At 38.7% G+C, this 24,462-nt stretch overlaps 1 non-coding gene across 1 annotated transcript; it reads left to right on the top strand.

Annotated features, from left to right (window-relative positions):
* Positions 1 to 59: 59 nt before the first annotated feature.
* Positions 60 to 133, top strand: Trnat-agu (transfer RNA threonine (anticodon AGU)). The gene has a single exon. It is a non-coding gene; the product is annotated as a tRNA-Thr (tRNA).
* The last annotated feature ends 24,329 nt before the right edge of the window (positions 134 to 24,462 follow it).

Raw genomic sequence — 24,462 nt, 5'->3', positions numbered from 1 at the left:
ATATATATATATATATATATATATATATATATATATATAAATCCGAACACCGATCTAGGGCTTTCAATAGCTCAGTCGGTAGAGCACCGGTCTAGTAATCCGGAGGTCTCGGGTTCGAATCCCGATGAAAACCCATTTTCTTTGCTCAAAGTTCTCACTATTTATTATTTGTTTCTGGTAAGTTTTCCTTTTCTTGTTTCAAAATGTATTACAAAAAAGATGCATCGCTTCGGCGATCCCTCGCATTTATACCAAAGTTGATTTACATCCTTTGGGCTTATGTCAGGTTAATGTGTGTGTGTGTGGCACACGTACACACACTATAGCTTCTGACCACACGAGCAAAGAGAATTAAGGGTTTGGGACGAACACCTATCTAGGGCTTTCAATAGCTCAGTCTGTAGAGCACCGGTCTAGTAATCCGGAGGTCTCGGGTTCGAATCCCGATGAAAACCCATTTTCTTTGCTCAAAGTTCTCATTATTTATTATTATTTGTTTCTGGTCAGTTTTCCCTTTCTTGTTTATATATATATATATATATATATATATATATATATATTAGCGATTTAAACTTTTTTTTATCCACATTTCTATTAAAACATAACATATCCTGAACACATGCAGTTAGTACAGGAAATGAAAAATACGTGACGATACTGATGCAAGTAAGTGATACCATAGACACACACACAAAAAAAAAATGGACGAATTGAATATCACGTGATGGATACAGTCTAGAAAGTGCATAACGGTCTGAAGCCAGACAGAGTGAGAGAGAGAGAGAGAGAGAGAGGGGAGGTAGAGGAGGGGGGGGGGGGGGGAGAAAAACATGTGGGACCTATGTGGAGTTCTTGATCTCGGCGGCGAAGGGGAGGGGGCGACCTAGCTACTGTTAACCTAGTAGCATAGACTTTGTTGATCCGGTATAGGGGAGAGGGAAAGGTAAGATACAATTTTAAAAAAAAAAAAAAGGTATGGCAAAGTGAAATATACATATCAATTACACAGACAAACACACACAATAAAATCCACACACGATGGAGATACACACACACACACACACACACACACACACACACACACGTATATATTCTGTGCAAACATACTCACACACACACTCACACACACACACACACACACACAAATGTATATATATATATATATATATATATATATATATATATATACATATATATATATTGTAACGAAATTCGGTGGAACCGATTCGATTTTACCGTTTCGATTATAATTTGTCATAATCGATTGTGTCTATAACATAGTAAGGGGCACAATATCGAAACGTTGGACAAACGTTTCAAGGTGGTAGAGCATCATTATGAGTTTAAACATTTATTATCTAATATGTGGTTACTTGCTTGTCATGGGCAAGTTTGGATTATTTTAATACCAACTCCGGTTTAGACCGATGATACACGCCGAATTATAGTAACCATGTACAAGAGATACTGCTAAAATGTATAGTTGTTGTACGAATTTAATAACCACGCCAACATTGTAAATAATTTGAAGGACTACTGCGAGTATTTTCCGCGTCGCTCACGGCCGTACGGGATTGCCTCCTCATTCCGCGATAGGAGGAGAGGCATATAAAGTGGCCGTTGTGTGACATAGTCCGCAACAAGTAAGTAGCCCGTGTATGATACATTTCCAATGTGTTGATTTTGTTTGCTTCTACATGTAATAAACTGTACATGTGTTCCTGTAATGCTGACTTCACTGTGTCTTCTTGAGTGTTCTACCACGATACAACAACTTGGAGAGTAGAGGTACATGTTCCTGAGAAGACCAACTAGCAAGTCATTGGATTTCGGGTATATTGGTAATGTGACTTGTCGCATAGTCCGTGCCCAATCCAAGTTCCAGTCGTCGTCATTGGATTTCGGGTATAATGGTAATGTGACTTGTCGCATAGTCCGTGCCCAATCCAAGTTCCAGTCGTCGCCTGAGGAAGTTGGTAACGGTGCGATACCAGCACTTTACCCCGTGCCATCAACGACACCTGTGCCACCATATGTGACACTGCACCTCAAAACAAACAAAAAGTCGCCAAACATGAAATTTTAGTTAAGACCATATTCTGAAAGAGCAGACTTTAAGCTTTAAAATGATGTATAACTCAAATCAAATGGACTCTCCTAACCTATCTAAATATTGAAAAGAAAGCACAAACTCAGGTAAAGTGTGAACTGAGAAAAGAGGCTCTGAAGTACAGTGTCTATTCAAGCGCTTAATCTTTACCAAACCGTGCTGGCTGTGCGATGAATGGGACAAAAAACAGGAAGTAAACCACCAGAGTAACAACAATGAAGGGATTATCAGATTAAACTGAAATTGAGCATGCCTCATGAACACATTCTGTCCATAATTAATGCTAACTTTCAAAGCAGTAGCACTATCCTTTCAAAAGTTATTAGAGTTGAAAGTGAGGACTGTGGACAAGGTTTTTCAGAAATGAAAAAAGGATTCTAAAGACACACCTAATCACACTATTCTACCAAAACTGTTCGAGATAAACTGCCAAAAAAACACACTTTCCTGCCCGTTTTATGATACCAAATTTTAGCATAATGTAAAAGAAGACCCGCTCTTTTAGAAAATATGAAAAAGTCAAGTTCGGCTAGGTTGACCCATTTCACTTATTTTCAGTCCTCACACAAAATCAGTGTGTGCGACTTTATGTTCGTTTTGAGGTGCACGGTCACATATGGTTGTGAAAGGTGTTCCACGTTAGCGTGACTGAGTTGGTAGCAAAAGTCGGTAGCAGAGTTGGTAACAAAACTTGGTAGCAGAACTTGGTAGCAAGAGTTGGTAGTAAAAGTTGGTAACAAACTAGACGTACCAATTTAACACCATCTACAACTGACGTTTGGAAGTGACATTATCTAAGTGATGCTGAACTTTGTATGTGTGCCGCTTGTGTTGGTGAGCTGCTTCTGACACAACATATTACATGGTAGACACAGACTGGTAGTTTTAATGATTTAAAGGGATCGTTGTAAACTGCAACAAAACGAACCCCGCCTACTCGGCCATCCTGACACGGCTCGCGGAGACATTTGTACAGACAGTCAAATACACTCTCTTAATTCACGACGAGAAGGCGAGTTCGTCACAATATATAGACGATGAAGACAAACGAGTTGACATAATGCATTAGATTCCAACTTCATTTATTGGTTTACAAATAAATGAAGTTGGAATCTAATGCATTATGTCAACTCGTTTGTCTTCATCGTCTTCATGCTCTTATTCCAACACGCGGATAATAATACCATTATATATATATATATATATATATATATATATATATATATATGTATATATATATATATTGAAGAGCTTGCTTCCAAAAGGTGCTAAATCCAACATTTATCAATGGATCTAGTGCCTTTTGGTTGAAAGCTCTTTATATGTACATATTATATATATTGTTTTTAACCACTATTTGCAGTATTTCATCTGAATCCTCTGTCAACACATCTTTTGATCACTTCAAGTCACACACTTTGGCTGATGACGACAGTTTGAACGAACGCATCCTTCTCAGCGTTGCATGCATGCGGTGCCGTGCCTAGCTGTATAGTTGTGTGTGGGGGGGGGGGGGGTGGTAGGGGGCGTCTGTATGTGTATGTGCATAAAGGGGAGAGAGAAAGAAAACGAGAGAAAGTTACATGTACTATGTTTTTTTTTTTTTATGATTTACCCCTACAAAACAATTTAAAAGGGATGGCTATAGTAACCGATCAGTGGGAATGCTGAGGGATGACTGTTAAAATCCTCGTGGGATTCATTTAAGAGTACATTATATATCTACTGTTGTGTGAAAATTATTTGCTTCAGAATGGTCTCATATTCAAGAAATGTGCAATCTAATGTTTCCAGGTTAGCGTGCCTGGTCAGTGACGGGGCATTAATCTGCACATTTCTTGAATATGAGACCATTCTCAAGCAAATAATTTTCACACAACAGTAGATATATGATATACTCTTAAATGAATCCCACAAGGATTGGAACAATCATCCCTCAGCATTCCCACTGATTCCCACTGATCAGTTACTAGCCATCCCCTTTAAGTATTAACCGATTATAACAATATAATGCCTCGTCATTTCCCTCCTTGTTATGACATGATGAATATATCATGAAACGAATCTTTTGAATCATCCTCTCTCCCTCCTTTTCTCTACCTACACATTTGTCTATCTATCTATCTGTTTATCTATCCATCCATCTATCTATCTATCTATACAATGTGCATGCGTGTATAATATTTTATGTATGCGTAGATATATGTGCATACACGTATATAGTATACAGAATGTGCTGTACATACGTATCACATTAATTTTGCTACATTTTCCCTACCATTTTTCATATCAAAGGCTATTTTCTTTTTACCCCAGCGTAGGAAGAGGAAATAATTATTGAATATTGTCGAAAGCTTCAATACAGTTGATGTAGAGGTCATGATAGACTAAGTGTCTGTTGCTGAAGAAAATAATTAAACAAATAAATTCCCCTTTATCAAAGATGTTTAATGTTGTAACATTAATTTCCTAAAAGAGGGAACGAGTTTCATTTTCCACAGAATGATCTTTCTTCTCTAAATAATCACAGACCAATATCTATACTTTCTCGAATATCTAAAAATTTTGGGAAGAGTTTATAAACGGCTTTATAATTCCCGTCATAAGAATGATCTAAGCATACTAACTTCGATTGGTATCAAGAAGGGATATTCCACCAACCTGGCAATAACCAATTATTAGACAAATTTACTGGATCATAAGCAAGTGTTCGTAAGAGCAATTGATTGGAATATCTAAATGTATCTTTTGGAAGCATTTTATATAAACAGATCATAGATATTTATGAATTGAAAAGACACGTCGTCTGCGACACATCTTTATAATTCATAGCTATTAACTATTTATCTGACAAAAAGCAATATGCATCCAAATATCTGAAAGCTAATATTGTATGAGGTGGGATCGGCAATCAACATTGGCCCTTTGATGTTCTTAATTAAGATTTTAAAGGGATGGTATAGTATTGGTGGAGATGAGGATTGGGCTATTAACTTTTTGCGAGATACCAAGAGACTACTTATGACCTTACACAACATGCCATTCTTAGAGGAATTCAAAGTTTAAAAAAAATAATGAAAATCAGTTTTGGAATGGCTAAGACATTAAAAAACAAAGTAAAACCAAGGAGGTACTAGGCAAAGCCTAGTACCTCCTTGGTAAAACAAAGTGATCTTAATACAAGGTGGGTCCCATCTTTTATTAGGATTGCTTTGTTTTGGATATCTTAGCCATTTCAAAACCAATTTTCATCAAACAAACAGCTAATTCCTCTTGGAATTACATGCTCTTTCATAGAGGCTTCTCATTTCAGAGTCACCAAAAATGTTAGAAACCTGAAGTTTGGTCTCAACCAAAACTATGCTGTCTCTTTAAACATAGAAACAAAGAAGTTTCAATCTCTATAGTTTATATGCAGTGTATAAATTGTCAATCAACATTTGCAAACCAAAATTATTTTTAATCTTATGAGTTTTAAACATTATTTCTTCACAATACAATAATGATATTGATTGTAATATTTGTACTGACGAATTATGACATTTGTATTGATGGACTGCCTCTAACTGAAGTCAGATCCACCGAAATCATAGGAATTACAGTTGACATTTTTAATGACTTGAATTATTCATATTCACAATATTCACAATATTCACACATCTACAATGTTGGTCATCTTTTTAGATTACTTTAAACTTGATTCGACGGTTTCTTTTGGTATTTGACAGTCTTAGTTTAAAAAGAAGGGTTCTTCGGTGATTTCATTATTTCACAGGTAACATAACCATAACTTTGCACACACAAAAAATGCGTTATACATAATAATTTCTTATGTTCGATAATAGAAAAGCGAGTGCATGTGAGATTCTGTCCCCTTCCCTGACTCAACGTTTTGTTGACATGATCGCCAACTGTTGAATCTCTGCAAAAAAAGAAGAAGAATGAAAAAAATAAAATGAAAATGCCGATAAATCATCTTCGTCCCTTGTGGAGGAGATATTAATTGATCAATGTTTCTCGGTCAACCGTTAATCGGAGATCGTTACATGGTTACGGAGCACGACGGTTGACTAAAATGTCTACGCTTGGCTGCTCGCTGGGCTAGGGAGCACAGAATGCTGCATCCTGGACTCTGGCCATATGTCGTCATCGGGATCTGTTCGTTATTCCGAAGGTTCGTTATTCCGAAGGTCCGTTAATCCAAAACACACAAATTCCCTCAACCTCGAGGTTCGTTAATCCGACAATGAAAAAGGTTCGTTAATCCAAACATTTGTGGCGTTATTCTGAAGGTTCAATAATCCAAAAAATGAAATAGGGTTCGTTATAGAATTCCGAAGGTTCGTTAATCCGAAATGAAATAGGGCTTGTAACGAACCTTCGGAATAACCAGCTTTGTTTCATTTTCGGATTAACGAACCTTCGGAATAACGAACCTTATTTCATTTTCGGATTAATTAACCTCCGGAATAACAAATCTTATCACATTTTTGTATTAACGAACCTTCGGAATAACGAATCTTCGAATTAACGAACCATCGGAATAACGAACCTTCGGACTTAAGAACCTTCGGAATAACAAACCTTCGGAATAACGAACTGTAACCGTTGTCATCAAGGACGAGAACCACTGCATCCTTGACGACTCAAGGCGGTGATGGCTCAGGAATGATTTGGGCCGGCATCCATTCCGGTGGGAAAACGCCACTGGTGGTTACTGAAGGAAACGTCAACACCGTCATGTATCGGGAGACATTGGAGCAAGGAGTTCCTTGGCTAGAATGTCCTTGCCTTCCATATGCAAGACAAGGGTACTATGGCAGTTCCCGACTGTAGGACGACAACACTTGACCGCACAAGAACGCTGCAGTAAAGGAATTCCTTGGGGTAAAGGGAGTGTTGCATTTGAGATGGCCATCTTGCTCCCCAGACATGAATCCACTGAGCATGTATCGGATGCCCTATATAGGCCGAGCTATCAACAACAGAACTGTTATTTCTGATACTGTGTATAAGGAGTTGGCCGACGCTCTGAAGAAAGAATAAGATACTATGCCTATTGACATTGCCAACACTGCAGTGGACAGCTTACCACTAAGTCAGCAGGCCTGGTACATCCCATGAGTGGACATACCCGCTATTTAATAGTAATTGAGAAACAACAATTACACTGGTGGAAACAGATCGATGAAATCACCCCCCCCCCCCTCCAAAAAAAAAAAAAAAATCTAGATAATTGACAAAGATTAGAAATAAAAGTAATTCAACTGAAAATAAAACTGAACTGATCCAAGGTACTCTGCGGAAATAAAGAGTAATTCATAAGTTCAATTATAACTTTTTAATTCCGGTCAATGTATCAATTGATTGGACAAAGACAAACATAGAATATAAAGGGCAGTGTTGTCTTAAATTACAAAATTTATTGTTCAAAGACATGAAATGTTTTAAACTGTGGTCAAGAAACAGCTAATAACTTCACTGGACAAGTCTTACGAATGAAAAAAACAACAACAACACTGACAAACTGTATAGCATCATGTAGACACGAAAGTTATATACATAACTTATATATATATATATATATATATATATATATATATATATATATATGTATATATATATTTTGTGTTTGTATGGAAACAGCCCTTTTTAATAGAAACACGCCATTGTGACGGATAAAGGTTATAAGGGATTGGTATGATAACATGAGAAAGATATAAATAGATGTACGTCGGCGAGTTTCAGAGGAGATTATGCTCACATTTGTGAGACTTGTGGCAATGGTAAGGGGAGCGTTCGTTGCCCTATGAAGAGATGTCAAGTTTGACCTTGGTAGTCAAGATCAGCTTGGGGAGGGGGGGGGGGTGATGGGGAGGTGTCAACAATTTCACCAAGCAAGTGCTAAATACTCAGATGACACGGCCTACTTGAGGAACACAATATTTGGCAAGTGAAATGGGTCACGGGTGAAATTGAATCAGAAGTACGCCCGTCTTCGTCAACACGAGAACAATTGTTGTTCTATGTAGATGGTCTCTCTTCTTCCTACTGCGCCCGAGATCAGATGACTTATTGAGTCGTCGAGACATACAGCAACGGATGTTTTACACTCTGTGCCTCCTCTCACCCCCCCCCCCCCCTCCCCGCCATCACAGACACCACCGTAATAAGACGGTCCGTATAAGATCCACTATGAGTCAGTCAGTTAGTCCTCGCCATTCGATGTGTTTGACAGGAACCAAAGTATAATTTGTGCAAATCATAATCATGTCAACTTATGAAAAACTATTATAGCACTAATGTCCGGTACTAAAAAGCTATCGGGGGTTAAAGATCAGTAATCTCTGCTCTAATAGATGGTCAAAACCCTAACCCAACCAATCCTGGCACAAATGATGACAGAAAGACAAAACATTGTTGCGAATGGAATTCCATTAATCATTCACTAATATTCTTAATTAGCCCTCACATACGGACATTTCGTGCGGTTGCTAACGAAAATTGCTAACCATCAAAACACCACTGACAATTTTAACAGTGGACTACAAAAACCTACGTTCTTTTTCTATCCAACTTCACCTTGAATTCATTCAATCTTTAGTCCTAAATAAAAGTGTCAGAAAAGGAAACTCTGTTCGGGGGGAAACAGGCAATTCATTCGTCAAGGGGAGTATCAACAGTAAAAATCATGTAAAAGCAAGAGTGCAGAATGAAATTTGCTCTTCTTCAAACAAATATCATCAATATAAATGTCTATTTTGATGCCAAATACAGTTTCAATAATTATGTATTGAACAAATCTACCAACCAACAAAATTAGTTCGGTTAATATATCGATGGAATAACGCAGATGATAATACATAATGTAAGAATGGAAGTGTGTTTGTTCTAACACGGATTGATTCAGTCGTATTCATAAACTAAGTGAAACAAAACTTACATCGTTTCGTAATTATTGGCTGTGGAGTTATCCTTCAAGCCGCAACACCTCCATGTATTGTAATTCCACACCATGTACATGTTATGTTTTCTTTGATAAGTATAGTATGGTCAAGCAAGTTGAATGGTGGATTTTTTTTCCCACAACCACATAACAAGTAAGTCAAAAAGATGTGAAATTTTAAAGTGCCACATAATAGTTTGCCACAAAACTGTATGCAAATTATATGTCGCGATATCATTGCTGCACAGGTCGATTCTCATTGATCCACGTATAATTATCTAGTATTATTTTTGTCTAAGGCGACAAATTGGGTTTGAATAATCAAGCACTACTGCCCTCTTATTGGGAAAAGCGAGAAAATTGTGATTTTTATAATGTTGGGCAAGTATGAAGCGGAGAACCATGAGATGACGGTATCATAACTGTGTTGTATATTTGGATTGCGTGAAATATCATTACACGAAGAAAACGGGCGAAAGTTTACAATGCCACGCAGATTTCTTACCTTATTACGCCAGTTTATGAAGAAACTCTTACCATTCTCTGATTCTGATCCGTTTACCAACTTCAAAGTGAGCACAATTGTGTCGATTTTGCTCTCGCGAACGAGTTTTGCCATTAATAAGAATTTGAAACACCTATGATACGTTACAAAAGAACCGGCATTCTTGTACCTGCAATACATTGTATGAATCAGACTGCAAATGGAAACGTCATGCGATTGAAGTCGCGCACAAATAAAAAACATAAACTCCATGAGGAGACCTTTAAAACTATGTTTAAATTCTAATGCATTAAATAAGTGGGCAGGAAAGCTGTGCTGTATTGGTCGTTGTTAAAGCTGTCTTTTCAGAGCTATCAGTTAAAATTTTTAAACGTTGACAGCATCCTAGGAAGAAAAAAGGGCATTACACTTGGAAGAAATGATTCTTCATAATCGCTGCATACAGTTGTCATCTTTTGAGCTTGGATGAGGATTGTTTGTTTGTTTTTATATTTGTTTGTTAGTTTGTTTGCTTGTGTTTTTGTTTAAAAACACAGGACTACATCCCAATCATGGAGTATTTAGTAAGCTTGTACGTCTGATCGCCATTCTTTCTGAGGAAGAAGACTTGCCTTTGTTGCTTCTTGTACTTGAATGGGGTCAAACCGGAGCCTGGACAAAGTTCAAGGGGTCACGCACTTTCCCACATTTCTCTCAATGATTCAGCGTCCCACGGTGTTTACATGCACCACGGTGAGAAAGGAGTTCGCCGGCAACACAGAGATCCGATTCACGACCACTGCACTAAGTCAAGACCACTGCCCAAAATTCAATTCCAACCAATTAAGAATCCGTTGTGCTAACCGACGCTTTCAAACAAGACTTGTTTGATGGCAATGGTACGGATACATCTGTTTTATCACTGTCTTGTCGATGAATATTCGATTGCGTCGATCCATGCGTGCGGCATCAGACGCTAAGGTTATGAATTACGGATACACTGGCCCTGACGAAGTCAATACAATCCGTCGAATATGGACTTTTTTTGTGGGGAAGTCTTATCATGTTGGAATATTCTCTAACATGAATTATAGGTTAAGGCATCCGTACAAAAATGTCATCCTCTGGCGATAAATCAGTTTGTTGATGTAGAAATGAAACTCTGGTCTGAATAATTAGACTACTACAGTCCGCACACATAAACAGTAAACACAAACAAATGTTTGTACAACACGCACAAGGTGATTCCGGGCAAACCGCTGCACGTGGAAGAGTATCAGTGCATCGGGCGGAAACGTTGTGGATCACAGACGTGGGTACAAAATGTCTTGCCTGTAACTCGTGATGGAAACAAATAATAAATGAGATAGGTGAGAAATGAAAGTGAATTATTTCCTCTTGATAAACCACACATCTTTTGCAATAGCATAAACAGCCATGTGTTCTTTAGCGAAATAAACAAAAATAATGTTGTTTCTTCACAGCGCGCACAAGGTGTTTTTGAGAGTATAACCGCAACATATAACTGGACGAAGAACTGGCAAAAACACGAATTAGAGAATTGTGCTTTATTGAGTGTTTTTCTGGGGCAAAATAAAGCTCAATATTGTGCCGAAAATGAAACCGAATGTTTTCGTCCAATTGCCCACACATCCGTTGTAGTATTGGTTTCACGACAGGTAAATTTGTTTCGGAAAGATGGACTTCAAATTTGACGTGGCACAGGGGTGACGAATATAATAAGGGTTCGTCAACACATCAGGCTGTCGTGGATATAACTAATTCCTGCACCGATGCCCCTTTACATTGTGTGTGGGTAATACTTTCTGCCCCTGTTGTAACAAAATAGCTTGTGTATGAGTACATCACACCAATGCGTTTGCTTCTTTCTTCGTTAGGTGTTTTTTTTTTGTTCGTTTGTTTGTTTGTTTGTTTGTTTGTTACTTGGTTGGTTGTTGTTTTTTTGTGTTTTATATTTCTGTTTGTTTGTTTTGTTTAGTTTTGTTTTGTTTTGTTTTGTTTTGTTTCCTTGACGAGAAACTTCTACATAATACAGCCGTTTGTTTGGTTGACCGCAATCACTGATCACATAGATAATTCCTTTATTGATATGTATTTATTTGTAACTGCGACTGGAGAAAATCATAATGATACAGTAATAAAGCAAACAAATATTAACCAACAATCTTTGTTGTGTGAGATGACGATGAGTAGGATGATTTCTTATAAATCTCTCAGCGTCATTAAAGGGTGCTCTTTTTGTCATTACTCTTTTGGTGATGTTAAGCCGGCTTCCTCCTTATCGACTGACAATCCAGTGAATGGCATGACGGCTTCATTATGGTTAGCTACCAGCATGACCAGGCTGGCTTACGGACAGGATTACTTGAAAATGTTCAAGAAGAGCCATACGTCTCAATCTACTGTATTTGGTTAAGGGGATTAGGATATATGTGTTGTGACTTTTCTTTCAGGCACTTTTCCTATGTCAGTACTATTTCGATTGAAGGCATTAATATGAAGATTGTGCTGGTGACTACGATAATGGTGATCCAGATGATATCTGATTTGATTTGATTTGATTTATTTCTGCATTTTTTCACAAAGTTATACAACATAACAAACAATTTTCCAGTGCTATAACATATCATATCCAACACAAGATGAATAGGAATACAATCACAATGTACCAATAATGAAACGTTGTATAGGTGAATTATAATCACACACACACACACAAAATGGAAAATCATTAATTATTCAGTCGAGTTAATACATAAAAAATGCAGAAGGCCGTCATCTTAAGCTTTACTGACGGAAATGATAGCAGCAGCCATGATAATGCTTATAATGATAAAAAAATGATAATAATATTGTAGAAAGAAAAAGAAGAAGAAGAAGAAGCACAAGGAGGTAAATATGAAGGATGATAACGGTTTTATTAACCCAGAGTAGCTGTTTCGAGTTTTGCACTGCTTTACCATCTGGAAATTTCATTATTGTTATTACCTCAGCATTTTCAGTTGCCACTTTATATACAATGTACCAATGTGAAGTGAGACACCAGGGGTAAAATACCAAAAGACGTAAGCAGGATTCGAACTCGTGACCTTTTGTTCAAGAGTCCGATAGCTTACCAACTTTACCAGAGTACATCAATGGGTAAGGAAGGATTGAAGAGTTAAAAGGCAGGGGGACATTCCATGACGCCACACTCCATTGCTTTGCACAGTGATGTTCGTGCCACATGGACTTGTCATGACGTGATTTCAAGACGTGGGGTTAAACAAAACGGGAAACCTCATTCCTGGTAACATGTCAACCTCCTCCTCCACAGCGTCCATTCTCTCCTATGATACATCCACCCTAATTTGGATTCAATCATTTTACTATTTGTTCGTTAGCTCTGCGATTCATCTCAATTTCCTAGTGCCGTAAAAAAATGAAAAAGAAATGAGGAAACTCACGTGGCAGTTTCCCAAGAATATAGTTTCCTGGTGCATCGCGGATGCTGCAAGTTCGACAAATCGATACAAAGGGCCTTGGAAAAGATATAGTGCTGTGACGTTACGAGATAACAGTGTGCTTCCTTTTAAAGCTTGACAGAGAGAGGAAGCAGGGTTGTGTCTAACTTCCGCCATGTGCAAGAGCATATTGGGGGTTTTCCCCACTCCAGTGGGACAGTTAAGACAGGTTGATATTGAATGATCAAACGGCACGGATTGAAACATGTCTACGCCCCTGGACGGTTTGGCGAGGGTTAAAAGAAAAAAGAGTACGAGGAAAAAGCCAACAAACTTTACACAAACGAACTAATGATAACAGTCAGAAACGAGACTCTACTCTGTGAAATAAATTATTTATATGTTTGCTTGTTTGTTTGTTTATTTGTTTGTTTGTTTATTTATTTGTTTGTTTGTTTTGGGGCAATCAGTGAGTGGGAATATTAATGGCTAATGCAACAAACAGTATAATGCCTTCATTGTTTAGATGATATACGAGTAAGCAAAATGCTCAATTTTTTACATTCTTGTCAAAATTTTTCTGTGAAGAAAAAGAAATGAAAAAAATGTGTCTGTTTAGACACCTGTTTTCTTGATAGGTATTATAATATGTTGGCCTGAGTCACGATATTTTATTGGTTGTTTTGTTTTTCAAAGTATTGTATTTGAAATATTATGATGTTATTTGAAATATTATGATGTATTACGTATACAGATGAATATATGTCTGATGTAGAATAATAAATATCCCAGTGGGGGGAAAATTCTGGTAAGAGGGAGCTTTACTGAATATAAGTGTCAAACCTTGGTCACTTTTTGTTTGTTTGTTTGTTTGTTTGTCAAGACGGCGCTTTGGTATTCAAACATTTAAGATTATAATCAATGGCTGTAACTTTGAACTCTTAATTGCTCTTTCTGTTCTGTCACAAATGTGAAAAATCAGCATAGCGCAACGGTGGCTAAAAAAAGGAGTGATATTGACAAGTTGACAGAGGTAGGGAAGGGGTTAGTGGTGTTTATCGATGAGAGTATAGAGTCAATGCGTCTCTTCTCATATCTAAAGAAATTCGGCGGTTTTTAGAACGAACATCATTAAAACGCTTTTCCAGAGAAAGATGTCGTTTCTTTGACGATACGTACACGTATTGCTGAGGATACTCATTCTAACCGGGTCATCCCATCATAGGGTGAAAGGTGAAAAAGATCCATGAGTCATACACCCACGAGCCACACAGCCCACTAGCTAAACAGGCCTACTAGCTAGACACTAAACAATGCTAAGTGGTTATTTGCCTAGTGTCTGCAGTTCGTGGACTGTAAAGCTAATTGCGATTTTTACTTGACTGCTTGATATCGAGCTCGTGGGTTGTAAAACTCGTGGCTTGTATGACTCGTGGGCTGTATGACTCGTTGGTGTTTAGCTCGTGACGTACATCCATTCTCACACCCGGAGCAAGAGAGATATTGTGGATTATAACGTTGTATAAAGATGTCCACATCGATTATACCTTTCCAGTGTCCGGAACTCAATACATTATACAACCAATGCTGCTTCCAAACGCATCGCGCTGTTATCTGGTTATGGTTAGGGGAAAATGATCGCGCTATAGTACAGTCCAAAAGCCGTCATAGCATGTTAGCCAGAAAGGGGGAGGATAACATCATACAGATAGTGTGATAGGTCAATTTTTACGTTCATAGTCTATAGTTGCGGGTGCAAAAGAAACATGAATATTGCAAGCTCAGATATAAGTACGATGGTAGCTGTGGTCCAGAATAAAGAAAAACACAGCACTTATAGCAACAGTGTCACACTTTGCAACAATACAGTAGTCACTTTGCCAATGATGTCCCTTAATTAAGAGGTAGCAAAGCTCTGTCAAAGGACCCTATGCCATTCCCAAAACCCTGCATTATCGGGAACTTATATACCCATATCCATACTCCTGGGTCACGATGATCAGGGTAGGCAAATCATCTTGTACAAGGCTGCTTGCACTGGGTAAATAAAACGATACGATACCTTCTGGTTGAAAATCTGACACATTTTCCATGATCCAATAAAGGGTTTCAGGTAATTATACCAAAGCCGCGTAACCTCCAGATGCAATATGTCGTAGTTATAATTATTGCACGAGTATAACAATGACTATCCACAAGGCTGTTGAAAGCTAGAGAGAATAAATTTTCTTGTTTAGGTATTGCCAAGTTGCCTGCACGCTAAACTTTTCAACGTGTCTCTGTTTCGTTTTGTTTGTGTGTGTGTATGTTGTTCTATTTTGAGCCACTTTCTTAGAAGAAAAAAAAAACACATCCAACAAACCAATAAGAAAGGCGGCCTATAGAGATACTCACAGTTTTGCGAAAGGTAAAGCATCAAAACTCAATAGGTCAAATCTTAACAAATTTCGAACGTGCTTCGAATTACGATTTTTTTTTTTCGATTTTGACATCGCGACCCTGACAATTAAAATAATAATTTTTGATTTCTGAACAAATGTCAAATTTCAGATTTCAGGAAAATCAGGTTATTTTACAGTTGTCTCTGAATACTCGTCACTAAAGTTTAAGTGTGGCAGGTCAGAAAGGCATGCCGAATGCTTACGAATGTTTCGTTCGTTTGTTCGCTAGATTTGTTGATCGGAATCAGCCACAAGGGTAGCAAGGGTAAAGTGTGCCAAAGTTCATTGGTTGTTATTTTCTCATCTTAGTTCAAATGAAAAGAAGGTCTGATATCATATGCACGTATCGTATGTCAATTTGATTCTGAATGATATTCTTTACAGTTTGACACCATTGACGGATGTCCCGCCAAGTAACATTATAACACCACAGCTAGGATCCTTCCGTTGACATGTGAAACACGTAAACTGTAGTAGCCTCCCATCAACCCCCCCCCCCCCAGTCCCTTCATTTGACAGTCATCTTGATAGATAATAGAAAAGTCTCCTCTTCCATCGAAGGGTATGAGATGCGTTTGTGGCGTGAAAGGAAATAATAACTGCATGCGGATGTGGTTATAACTTGTAAATCATACATGCAAAGACTTTGCTTCAGAAACGCCAACTTGCTTATATACTGACCTACAACCAACTCAGACTGAAATACATGTCCAGTCCGTTGTTTGATTCTGCAGTCGAGGTCTGCAATTAAATTGAATAGAAACAATAAGTTAATATGACTCTTTCAGACTTTCTTGATAACGGGCCAAGATTCTAACTCCCAGTACGTCTTCTGCTACAGCAGTTATGGCCCTACCGATGCAGCCATTGGCAGCGTTCACTGTACCACTGGCTTCGATGGTTCCCTGCGCCTTGACCCCACCGCCGCTCTTCCCCGACACAACTGATGGAAAGAGACATCGAGAAATTGCCCCTCTCAGATCGTTCTGATGGCTTAATGTGATTTAAATGGTTTGGAATTACAGATAGAGACCGACCACATCTGTCGCTCGCAGTTCGTGCCACACATGGCAGCATTAGCAGTGACACAGGAAGATCGGTGGCTAGAACCTGCCGAGACGTGAATGTATTTGGCTATATCTCGATCCACTGCACATTTAGAATGTTTTGTTGTTGTTGTTCTTGTTGTCGTCGTCGTCATCGTCATCGTCTTCGTTATTGTTTTTGTTTTTGTTGTTCATATTGTTGTTGTGATTGTGTTCGTTCTTGATATTTAATCCGTTTCATGCACTCTAGGGCCACTCACAGTCAGACTACATGTTTGCTGTTGGATTCTTCTTGGACACTTGTCTTGATAGTTGTCTTCTATTATAATGTCATCTATAATATCTTAATTTCCGTTTGTCAATTCAATTCAATTCCATTCAGTTCAATTCAATTCAATTCAGTTCAATTCAATTCAATTCAATTCAATTCAATGGCACTTACTTTCCATCCAACAAAGAGTTAAACAACTAGGAAATACAAACCATGTATTGCATAATCCCACTGTTTGATCAATTGTAGTCACATCAACTCGGTATATCAGACACCAATGCCTGTTTTTGACGACAGCCAACCAGGATTTATCGTTGTTTTAGTAACATGAAAATGAAATATCATACCTTTTCCTACTCTTCGTGTTTCTGCCTCCCCCCCCCCCCCCCCTTCCTGGTCTCTGAATTTTACGACTGTCTGACTTGTGAGCGCACTCCGCAAAACTATTCTTTCTTTCTTTCTTTCTTTTTCTTTTTTTCACCAGCAGTCTCGTCAGGACGCATCAGTGTTGTTTCTACGAGATGAGGAGCTTGCCCCATCTCGACTGCTTCTGCGCCGAGAATAATATTTCAGACAACCGACAGTTGGCGGATGACAAAACGAATTACCGCTGATACGGTGTGCACAGTGCGTGCTTCCGCAGAAATCAACAAATTGGCCCAAAAGAACAAAGGTCACGTGCTTTGAAGACCTCGCGACGAATAGGATGTGAAATTGACAATTGCTGGGAGTCAATGTCCTGTAAACTAATTTTTGTCTTGGCTCTGTTTCCCCCCCCCCCCCCCCCCCAAAGTAGGTGAACAATGAAGACCTATACATGCGCGGGACTTGTACTGTCACTGCCTGGTAATTTGTATAATTATGATTATATCCCATGGCGACCAGGGATGACATCTCATAGGGCATTATATCCAGTGGAAAAGGCGTTCTAAAAATATCAACTATTATCATAATCGTATAATAAATCTGCCATTCCCTACAACACACACCTTACTATGGGAAATTAGATTTATCTGTTATGAATGACACATTGTTGCCTCAATCTGCAAGCTACATTTTTTTTTAATACTCTTAGTGTATGCGATATAGTAGTTCACGCATGACTGATACACTAAATAAAAACACTTACTTTTCCGTTGTCATTTCTTCTTATATGTTATATATATGTTTAACTCCCGTTGTCTATTTCCGTTTCTCTTCGCCTGTTACTCTTTCTCTCTCTCTCTCCATCTCTCCCTCTCTTTCTCACTAGGGTCTACATCGATTAGCTCTTCTTCGATCTCACACCCAATTACATAATACATAGGATAAACAGGCTCTTAACTAGGATTTTTTTTTGGGGGGGGGCAGAATTAGAAAAAGTGGACCACTTCCGGGTTTATTTAGTTGACAAGCAAAAACAAATTAAATAAAGAAAATGCTCTCCCGTGCATTTTTTTTTTTTTTTTGGGTGTGTCTGTGTGTTTGTGCCACCCCCGGGTTTCATTGGCTGACAAGCAAAAAACAAACAAACAAGCAAACAAAAGCAAAACTAAACAAAACAAAACAAAACAAAAACAAAACAAAAAGGCTTCAGCACAGTTTTCTGGTGCCACTACAAGCCCTCCTTTTTTTCAAACGGGGGGGGGGGGAGGGGGTTCCGCAACTCATTTTCTATCTTATATTTCTTTTCTTCTTCTTTTTTGGCTGCTGACAAACGGAAGGGGTAGGGGTCCACGGAACCCCCCCCCCCCCCCCTCCTTGTTACGGGCCTAATCAAGGTGTATTCAGTATGATTGTCTTGACGGTTATGAAGGGATATTTTGGTTTAAAAAAAAAGAGGTAGTAACAATAATAATGAATAAATACATAAATAAATAAAAAAATAACTGGCAACGAGAATAGTGTGATCAACCCTTCTCTGTCTGATGTATCCAACATAATGCTTATTTCTTTTTCTAACTTTCTTCTTTTCATTTTACTTACATCTATTTGACTTGCTTGTAGTGATTGATATGGTCTGGTTTTCCCCAAAACGCGCTTTTCTTGAATGTCTTCTTATTCTTCTGGGGTGTGATACTTCCGCAAATCTTAAGACAACAAATCGAGCGCGTGCCCCGCCAAGTCTGCCCCGAGCTGTTTGCAGTCCTAAGTGGTCTCATTTTACCACTGTTTATTCTGTTCCACGCGTTTGAAATACAGAAGTTGACTCACAATGTTTAATGTCGAAAAAAAAACTCAGAATAACAAGACGGTGTACATGTTGTTTCAGAGATTTAGAGCTGAAATGACCGTGTAGAATGTTCCTTTTTTCCCTTTTCCGTCTCATCTTTGCCACTTCTAATACACACACACACACACAGACTCACACACACACACACACACACACACACACACACACACACACACACACACAAGCACACACACACACACGCCCCTCTCTCTCTTTCCCTCTCTCTCTCTCCCTCTTTCTTACGAAACAAGAAACACACACCACAATTTTGCTTCGTCTTGTCATGAATAAGCTGGAGATAATCCAGTTCGGTGCCCCACATACATAAATTTGTAAATGTCACAATTAGATATGTTTCTGTTGCGTTTATTTATGAAATATTTTTGAATGAAACCCCCCCCCCCCCCCCAAAAAAAAAAAAAAAAAAATCGTTGAAAGCTAATCAGTATTAAAGTGTAAAATATGCCAAACTAATATGTTGGTTTTTTCTCCCTTCCTTCATCATTAAAAAAAAAAAAAAAGATAACATGAAACCTGACTGAAATGTTACTGATAGGGAAAAAACAACAACCAGAAAATCACTGCATTTAAAGGTGTGTATACACAATTACTTCAATAGAATGCATGATTTTCGAAGTTCTGACTCGTGAACTTCAAAGGAACGTTGAGATGGAGCAACCAAACATACCATGGTTCAGAGGATGCACAGATATTTGCGAATACCGCAAAGTCATGTCGCCTTTAAGAGAATTTATGTCGCTGCGGGGAGATGCCGCAGGAAACTAGAATCACACTAGACACATTGACACTGACAACAATCCGAGAACCTTCTTGTTATGCCCTGTTCTTTTATTCTTTCTTCACCTTGCAGATCAAGCAAGCTCCATGCAGAGGAAACTTAACTGCTTATAGTGGTGGACCCCCCCCCCCCCCAAATCTACTCCCATGGTCACCATTTACTGTGTTTCAAAGCAGGTAGCGAAGGTCACAGAGATGGTAACGACGAATCTGATTCTGATGATGCTGAAGATGACGATGATGATAATGATATTCAATGATGATGAGTATAATGATATCAGCGAAACAAATCATGATAATTGATTTGACGTCATTTGTTGAATAGGCAAATATGCATATTTGGAACTGGCCAGCTTCAGTTTGGACAAAAGGAAAAGAACCAACATCACCAGAATTGGTGGAAAGCCGAGTTTGAATTGATACCATTACACGAAGGACATGCTCTACTAGGAAGGCTGGTGTAACGTTAAGCAGGATATTTCGTGTTCCCAAAATGTGTCTCTCGGTGACACATATACACGAAGACAGGTCGCCGACCTCCAGCAACCAAAAAGCAAAACAAAACAACAACCCCCCTAAAAACTAAAAAAAAAGCAATCATAGACAACCAATCGGCGACCAAAACCTCGACATTTTGGCAGGCGATTTGTTGCCGATTAGTTACCAACCGTTTGCAAACCAAGTGGTGACCGGTTGCCGAGCGCCTGGCAAACGCTTTGCGAGCAACAACAACAACAACAACAACAAAACTGTTGATAAATGGACGGCAACTGGTTAACAACTTGTCAACAACTTTGGCCAGCAACTGGTTAACAACTGGTCGTCAACTGGTCGTCAACTGGGCAGCAACTGGGCGGGCGGCAACTGTTCGGCGACTGGTCCGCGCCTTGATCGAGACCACTCGCGTGACTAGCGACCGTTCGGCGATAGGTCGATTATGTTCGTTTGGTGCTCGGCAACAACTTCTAAAGAATACCGCAGAATTACGAATGTAGAACTGCTCAGAAATATTGGTATCAGTGTCCAAAGAACCCCAAAGAACAGTCTACTAAAAGTGCAAAGGGATTTTCCTCGTCATTCCGCTGGGTATTGTTGATGTCGACTACCATGTTCATATGGGTGGACAGTGGAGCGAATGAGGCTGCTGTGTTTTGACCATTTGCGCTTCAAGCCCTCATCAAACAGGTGTATACTGCCCTGGTACGTGGACACCTTACAAAAATGATATATTAGCATATAGTAGTTATAATGTACTGCTGTAGTAGGTGACCACTTGCCAAATGGTTGCTTACGAGTCTCAAATTGGTCTGCCATCATGGCTATCGGTTGACAACTGGTTACCGACCAAAAATCTTTCTGCCAAGGGCTAGAAATCACAGAGGACTAGTCCTAAAGAGGTTGGCGACCGATGAAGGACCTTTTTAACAAGTTTCCGAACAAAAAAAAAAAAGCTTTTGCCAACCAGTTTGGTCAGCAAAGGTTTTCGATGCAGCACGATCGACCGGTCGCCGTCCACTGACAACCATTTTTGCCGACTTCCCCAAAACCTCTATATGACCTCTTACAACCAACTGCCTACCACTGATCTCAGAGGTCGTAGAAAAGTTGTCAACTAGTGTTCGCTTAGGTGTGACCGACGCCCTCAGATGTGTTAAAAATGTATTGCGCGTTTAATGTAAATATGCCATTTTGCTTCAAATGCGTAAGAGAAATTGAGCACCTTAAGTAAACGTGTGTGAATCGAATGTGCTTTCCCATGTACCAGTGGAGCTGCTTGCATTTCCTTCTTTTTGTCTTTTTAAGATGATGTCGTCGTTCTTGTCCGTCCTTCTTTTCCCCAGCAACCACTCCCTATTCCTTTGCGCTGTGTGCTCTTGGGTTCTGAGGCTCGTTGACTGATGACCACGTTTCGACAACACGGCCCGCCGCAGCGCTCCCGCGCGATTGCCAGGCGCGAACGCGTCTCGTCATCACCTGCGGCACCTCGGGGACAGTACTACGGACACCCCTCACTCGCGCGATACCTTTCCTAGCCTTCTTTTACCTCTGTTGATATCTAGTACCTCCTCATCCAAATTCTGCCATTTTTCTCCTTTCTATCTTTCTCCCTCGCATTTTGTTTTTCTCTCTTTCATTCTTTCGTCGTCCTTTCTCTTTTCTTCCTTCTTCTCCTGCTCCATGTATTCTCTCTTCTCTCTCTCTCTCCTCATTTTCCTTCTTCTTCTTCCCTCTGTCACCTCTTTCTTCCTCTTCCTCTGTTCTCAGAGTTTATCAACTTCAGTTTCTGTACTATTTCCTACTCTACTGTGATTGTTCTTTTTTTAATCATTATGATACAACTTAGACCCCAGACCCAATAAACCTCAATTATCAGGCATAATTCCCTTCTTTCCGATATGTCACTGTCTATTCAATCGTTGTGTATACGCTATAGCCAATGAAAGTAATCTTTCTACTGCCAAACTGGATATCATGAAAGCAAAGACCACGCAAAACACACCATAAAAAAGCAACAGATTCTTTAACATTCTACCAAATAACTGGTTTATTAATATCTGATTCCCTCCCCAATGCTTAGATCAACAACAACAACAATATAAATATAAGGAAAGAATCAGAACAATCGTTCAGGTTAAACATAATCGACAGCGAGAGATTCAGTCAGGTGCCAGTGCTATTAACAATCTCAAAAGCGATTTCCTTTCTGCTTTTTTTCTCGCTGGTTAAACACTTACTCCATGAACGACTTTACGCCATGAAGATTAAATACATAGAATAGAATCTAAACGACATGAGCATAACCCAATCCACGGAGCGGAATGGATAAACCACTTTGAACAGTATAGCTTTCAACAATTCTTTTCAAATATGAAAATAAAAATGTCATCCTTGTATCTGGTCTGCTTATGATGTTTTTCATGAGGAGCAAATGTTTTGCACAATTTAAAACTGTATGTTATGCATACAGAAGATTATTCAAACATGATATTAAGTGTAGCATTCAACGATGCCCACACGAATTATTGGACAATGTTTATTTTTATTCTTTGTTCTTCTTCAACCCTTTGATAATAGTAACAATGATAATGATAATAATAATAATAATAATAATAATAATAATAATAACAATAATAATAATAATGATAATAATAATAATAATAATGTCTTATTTACCCAGGGTAGCCTCTTCAGTGTTGTCACTGCTCTACCAGAGGGCCTTGCTATTATTATTACCCTAGCGTTGCCAGGTACCCATTTGTCCAAGGACATAAGCACTGGGCGGGATTCGAACTCGGGTCCTCCGATCAGGAGTCTGGAGTTTTATCCACTATGCCACAGTGCCCCTTTCTGTGCTAATGAGTGTAATGTGCCCGAATTTCACACACAAACTTATAGACAAGAAATCAATGCGGCAAACAAAGGGTTAAAAAATCCTTGGAGGACGGATGCAGGTCGGGAGCTTTAAAGAGGTATATAATGCAAATGCATGCTGACTTGTGTTGATTCACGAAACAGGAAACATCATTTACATTATTTTGTACGCGGTCAAATGAATACCTTGATATGTGCCATATATGTTTTATAATATTTTTTCTATTACTTTTCTTCAGTTTAATTGGATATATTAAAAAAAGAATCCGAGCCTAGATTCTGCAAGTGACATCATCTGACAAGCAATGCTAAGGTACTAATACGATTAGCAAAATACATTGCAGGCAGCAGGCGCAAACTATGCTCGGTCTTTGGGAAGGTGCATTCAAGTTTTGTGTTTAATAATCTATTAGTACTATAGCAATGATTGACAGATGATGTCAACGGTAGAATCATGGTTTGAAAGGTTTTCGCATAGGTGTATCCAATTAATCTGCATGAAAAAAAAATAGAAATATCATATCATTATACGAAAAATATTCTGATATTCTTTTGGCCACATAAGTGCTGATCAGAGTATGATAAATCAAGTCATGATGAAGTTGCATTGCAAGTCATGATGAAGTTGCAAAGTCAACATAAAGTTGCATTGCATAGTTCATTGCATAGTTCATTTGATAACGAAAAGAAAAACAAGAAGTTACTCCCCCCCCCCCCCAAAAAAAAAGACACGGAAATCATACCACCCCCTCCCACCACCTGCAGCCGCCGCAGTGTTAGGCGAGGAAAACAAAGAATTGATTAATCCAACAGCCAAACAATCTCTGTTCCCTTTTTTAACTTCTTTTTCCACATAGAAACACGAGAGCTTAAAGTTGTTGTAGTAAAGAATGTCAAAAGTATGTACGCCAGAGGGATAAAGGTCAGAGGTAGAAATGTCAGAGATAAAAATGTCAGAAGTAAAAAAGTACCAGAGGTAAAATGTCAGAGCTATAAGCTTGCAGAAGATTAAAGGACAAGTTCACCTTCATAAACATAAGGATTGACAGAATGTAGCAATATTAGTAGAACACATCATGGAAAGTTTGAGGAAAATCAGACAATCCGTTCAAAAGTTATGAATTTTTGAAGTTTTTTTGCAGTACCCGCTGGATGAGAAGACTACTGCAGTGTATGAATAACTTAGATGTCACATGCGTACAACAATATAAAGAAAATATAAAGAGAATTTCACAAAATTCCATCTTTTGAAAAAAGTACACATTCCCCTGACTCGTTACCGATAAATGTTATGGGTAATATTATTCCCCCTGCCTTT

This window comes from Diadema antillarum, unplaced genomic scaffold, assembly GCF_040938485.1.
Source record: "Diadema antillarum isolate AM-2024a unplaced genomic scaffold, OU_Dant_1.0 seq00001629_RagTag, whole genome shotgun sequence".
Classification (NCBI taxonomy): domain Eukaryota; kingdom Metazoa; phylum Echinodermata; class Echinoidea; order Diadematoida; family Diadematidae; genus Diadema; species Diadema antillarum.
Note: the sequence above shows the minus strand (reverse complement) of the source record. Positions and strands in the feature narration are given on the sequence as shown.